We start from the raw sequence: 5,767 nt of genomic DNA, 5'->3' as shown, positions 1-5,767 counted from the left end.
TTTATTCATTTTAAATGGCAAAAAATAGTGGTCTCTAAGCACACAAGGGGGTCAGATGAACATACAGAACAATGTATGTGAACTTGTTTAAAAATTCAAGAGCATTATTAACGTGATCTTTCATTTAGGCAGCACACATTAGTTGAGTGCTTCCATTGTGATCAGCACTTTGCTAGCACAGTGTTGGAATAATGACCTGTGGTGGAGGCCACAGAGGACTCAGCTTAGTGTGAGAAGAGGTGAGCACATGATTCCATTGTGGTAATTGTCATGGCATCAAGAGGAGAAAGAAGGACACTGTCTGCAGAGGTTAAAGATGACTTTAAGAAGCAATGTCTTAGCATTTTGTCAGATGGAGAAGTAGGCTTATGTCTGGCCAAGAAAACATCATAATGACAAGTAGAGAGAAGAGCAACAGAGTATGTTAGCATAAAAGTAACAAAAATATATTTAATTGAAGTATGATTAACATACAGTGGTATATTCATTTCAGGTGTACAACATAATGATTCAGCTAAAAAACATATTTTTAAAAAATGTGTATTTCTTTTGAGAGAGAGAGAGCGGGCGAGCAACTAGGGGAGGGAATAGAGAGAGAATCCCAAGCCGGCTCAGTGCTGTTAGCACGGAGCCAGATGGGGGGCTCAGTTTCACAAACTGTGAGATCATGACCTGCGCCAAAATCAAGAGTTGGATGCTTAACAGACTGAGCCACCCATGTGCCCCTCAACTAAGATATATTTTTAAATAAGGCTTTTATTTTGTATTTACAGAAAAATTGTGAACGTAGTACAGAGAGGCTGTCTCACGCTGGTGCAGTGAAAGGAGAGGCCGCCATGTCTGCCCACCTGCAATGGGTGCTTGTGGGGAACGGCTCCAGCTTTCCGATCAAGTGGAACGAACAGATACACAACACTGAGCCCACTAACCTTAAAGCTCACAGCTCCTTCTGCTACAATGGGCTGATTCACTGCAAGACTGTGGGTGTGGGGCTGGGGGCAGAGGGCAAAGGTATAGTGGTGGTCACAAAGCACAGAACCCTCTAGCGAAAGCCTGCCACCTCCAATGTGCTGACCACCATTAGCAAGAATGCCTGGGCCGCCCTCAGCAGCATCTGGCCCATGATCCACAAGAACAGTTATGGCCCAGATCTGTGCATGCCTGCCATTCGCAGAGCCAGTGCCATCCTGTGCAGCCAGAAGCCTGTGACAGTGAAGAGGAAGGAGGGCCTTCCCACCAAGAGCTCCTGAGCACCTGCCCCAGCAAAAAAGATGTCAGCCACCTAAAAAAATATTGCAGAGAGATTCATGCATTTACCCCATACCCAGATTCCCTTATTACTAATATCTTACATTAGTATGATAAAATTACCACATTAGTGAAGCGATATTGACATGTTAGTAACCAAAGTCAATACTTTCTTCCAGTTTCCATAACTTTTACCTAATGTCTTATCTTTTCTGGGATCCAAGCCAGAAAAGGATACCACGTTGCATTTAGTCATAATGTCTCTTTTGGCTCCTTTTGGCTGTAACAGTGTTTTTTGTTGTTTTTGATGACTTTAAAGTTTTGAAGTGTACTTGTCAGGCAATTTGTAGAATCTTCCTTGTGTAGAATTGATCTGTTTTCTTCAATAGATGCATTGATACATCTATTACTTTTGATGTTAACATCACCTGGCTTAGGCAATGTTTGTCAGGTTTCTCTACTATACTGTTACTCTTTTCCCCTCTCTTTTCATCCTGTTTTGGGTGTTTTGGAAGAAAGTGGCCTTGCACAGCCCTAGTCAAAGAGTGGGGAGTTGTATTCTAACTTCTTGAGGGTGAAGTAGCTACATGAATAATTTGCAATTCCTCTGCATGAACAATTTATTATCCCCATTTATTTATTTAGTCAATCATTTATATATACCAGTATGAACCCATGGATATTTATTTTATATTTCATATTATAATACAAATAATCCTTTATTTTGTTGCTTAAATTGTTCCAGCCTTGGCCATTGGGAGCTTCTTCAGTTGGTTCCTCTGTCCCTTTGACTCCTATCATTATCATTTCCCCCCTTACATTTTGGCACTGTATATTTTGTCTATTTTTTATTTTGTCCTAGAATCTTCCATTTCCCCAAAGATTCCTTGTTCTGTGTATTGGAGGGTGATATTAGAAATCAAGATCTGGGTGCTAGGTGTGTTTGTTTCTACTGCAATGTCATTGCTTCCAGGCTTGATGGAGAAAGGAAATATGTATGTATAAACAAAACAGTATAGATACACATATTTATAAATACTTACATATGTACCTATTTATATCAGTGTTGAGCTAAACATGAGTTTGTCCTCATGTGGCCAACTTTGGTGCCTTTACACCATGAATCATTCTACACTTCTTTTGTAGATTGTTTGGGATATCAGACACAACAATTGTGTCAAATAATAGTTTCATTTCTTTTCCAACATCTATTATTTTATATATTTTTCTTGTTATGTTGTACTAGCTAGGGCTTCCATTAAGTATTGAATAGGAATGATGCAAGAAGACATTCTTGACTTCTTCCCGATCTTAGGGAGGAAGCACCCAGCTTCTCTCCAATAAGTATGATGCAGAATGTAGGTTTTTGTTAGCTGTTCTTTGTCAAGTTGAGAAAGTTTTCTTCTATTCCTGGTTTTCTGACAGTATTTTTTAAAATATAATAAATAAATGTTAGATTTTGTCAAAAAATTTTTTGGCATTGACTGATAACATCACATGACTTCTTTAGCCTGTTGATGTGATAGATTACATTAATTGATTTTTGAATGTTGAATCTTTCTTGCATACCTGGAATGAATTTCACTTGGTTGTAGGTTTTAATTCTTTTAAAACATTAGCAAACAGAACCCAATAATATTTTATTGAAGATTTTGTGTCTATGTTTATGTGAATTATTCTCTGTAGGTGTGTGTGTGTGTGTTCACACGCATGAGCATGGTAAAGTTTTTATTTTGGTAATAGGGCAATATTTGCCTTATAGAATGAGTTAGGAAGTCTTCCCTCTGGTTTTACTTTCTGACAGAGATTATGAAGAATCAATATTATTTCTTCCTTAAATGTTTGGTAGAATTCACCAGTAAAACCGTTTGGGCTTGGTACTTTTCTTTTTGCAAGTTTATTAATTGTTGAGACAATTTCTTTAATAGGTTTTTTTCAAGTTATTTATACACACATGAATTTTAGTAGGTTGTATCTTTCAAGAAATTGGCCCATTTCACCTAGGTTGTCCAATTTGTGGGCACACAGTTGTTCATAATATTCCTTTATTATTCTTTTAACATACTTGAGATCAAGAGTAATGAAAATTCTTTTCTTTCTGTTTAATGTTAATTTGTGTCTTCCCTTTTTTCTTTGTTATCAATTTTATTGAAATTAAAAATAGCTTTTCTCTATTGTTTGAATGTTTTAAATTTCATTGACTTCTGCTATAATTTTTATTATTTTGGTTTTCCTTGCTTTATGCTTAAATTAATCTAGTTTCCTAAAAAGGAAGATTATATTATTGATTTTTTACCTTTATTCTATTTTAATATGTTCATTTAATGTAATGCATTTCTTTTTAAGCACTGCTTTTGCTACATCCCTAATAATTTGATACATTGTATTTTATTTTCATCTAGTTCAAATATTTAAAAATTTCTCATAAGACTTCTTTGATCCTTGTATTATCTAGAAGTCTTTTGTTTAATTTCCAAATATTTGGGATATTTTCCAGCTGTCCTTCTGTCATTAATTTCTAGCTTAATTCCATTGTGGTCTGAGAATATATTTTGTATGGTTTCTATTCTCTTTTTGGTGAGTGGTTTATAGCCTAGAATGTGGCCTACACTTGTGGATATGAGCTGGAGAAGAATGTGTATTCTGTTGTTGTTGGATGGAATATTCTATAAAGGTCAATTAGAGCAAGTCAAATGATAGGGATGTTAAGGTCAACTATATGCTTACTGATATTCTGCCTGTCTATTACTGACAAAAGTATGTTGAAGTCTCTGACTATAGTGGATTTGTTTATTTCTCCTTGTAGTTCAATTGCATTTTGCCTTGTTGCTTTCTTGTTAGATGCATACATGTTTAGGATTGCTATGTCTTCTTAGAGAATTGATCACTTTATCATTATGTAATGCTTTCTTTATCCCTGATAATCTTTTTTGTAAATGTAGACTTGTCAGAAATTTGTATACCTACTCCAACTTTTATGAATTAGTGTTATCATGGTATGTCTTTCTAAATCTTTTTACTTTTAATTTATCTCTGTCTTTATATTTAATGTGGGTTTCTTGTAGACAACATAAATTTGGGTATGGGTTGTTTGTCCACTCCGACAATCTCAGGTTTTAATAGGTGTATTTATATCACTCATACTTTAAGGTGATTATTGACATAATTGCATTAATATCTACTGTGTTTGTACCTGTTTTCTATTCCTTACCCTTGTCATTTTTCTTCTTTTTTTCTGTTTTCTGTGGTCTTAACTGAGAAATTTATATGATTCAATTTTATCTCTTTTCAGCATTACAATTATACTTCTTTTTTAAAATTTTAATGCCCTGGAGTTTACATATACATTTTTAACAATCTAATTCCATGTTCAAATAATACTATATTGTTTCACATGTAATAAAGGTACTTTATAATAGAGTATTCCCAATTTCTCCCTTTGTGATATCCTTGTCATTTATTTCACTTAGTCATGTGTTACAGTCATCCAGTACACTGTTACTATTATGATTTTAGACAGTTATTTTTTAGATTAGTTAAGAATAAGGAAAGTAAGGGGTGCCTGGGTGGCTCAGTTGGTTGAACATCTGACTTCGGCTCAGGTCATGATCTCGAAGTGTGAGTTTGAGCCCCGCATCTGGCTCTGTGCTGACAGCTCAGCCTGTTTTGGGTTCTGTGTCTCCCTCTCTCTCTGTCCCTCCCCTGCTCACACTCTGTCTCTGTCTCAAAAATAAATAAACATTAAAAAAAATTTTAATAAAAAAAAGAATAAGGAAAGTAAAATCATTTATTCCCTTTTCATTCTCTTTTTGTCTTTAGGTAGATCTAAGTTTCTGACTCGGATCATTTTCTTTTTTCACAAAAATCTTCTTTTTGGATTTCAGGCAAATCTGTCAATGATGAAGTCCCTTAATTTTTGCTTGTCTGGGAAATACATTATTTCTCATTCCCTTGTAAAGAATAACTCACTTGCTATAGAATTCTAGGTTGATGATTTTTTCTTTCAACACTTAAAATATTTTACTGCACTCTCTTCTTCATTATATCATTTTGGTAAGTTATTATTTTTTTTCCTCTGTCACCTTTCAAAATTTTCTCAATGTCTTTTGTTTTCTGCAGTTTTAATATGATATGCCTTGGTGTGTGTGTGTGTGTGTATGTTCGCGCGCGTGTGTGCAAGCACACATATAGAGGGGTATGATTATTTTACTTTGTGTTTGTTGAGCTTTCCTGGACCTGTAGTTTGGAATCTGTCATCAGTTTTGGAAAGTACTTGGAAAGTTCTCCATTTTTTTCCTTCTCATTCTAATTTTCCAATTATGTGTATGTTATACCTTTTGAAATTATCCCACAGTTCCTGCATAGTTCATTCTGGTTTTTTAAATTCTTCTTTCTCTTTGCATTTCAGTTTGTAATTTCTTTTGACCTATTTGCAAAATCACTGATTCCTTCCTCAGCTGTGTCAAATCAATGGCTAATCTTATCAAGTGCATTGTGCAGTCTTCATTTCTGTACTCTG

General features: G+C 35.0%; 1 pseudogene; it reads left to right on the top strand.

Moving 5' to 3' along the window:
- Window positions 1-788: 788 nt before the first annotated feature.
- Window positions 789-1,318, top strand: LOC122474861 (annotated as a pseudogene).
- Window positions 1,319-5,767: the final 4,449 nt, after the last annotated feature.

Source organism: Prionailurus bengalensis, chromosome D4, assembly GCF_016509475.1.
Source record: "Prionailurus bengalensis isolate Pbe53 chromosome D4, Fcat_Pben_1.1_paternal_pri, whole genome shotgun sequence".
Classification (NCBI taxonomy): domain Eukaryota; kingdom Metazoa; phylum Chordata; class Mammalia; order Carnivora; family Felidae; genus Prionailurus; species Prionailurus bengalensis.
Note: the sequence above shows the minus strand (reverse complement) of the source record. Positions and strands in the feature narration are given on the sequence as shown.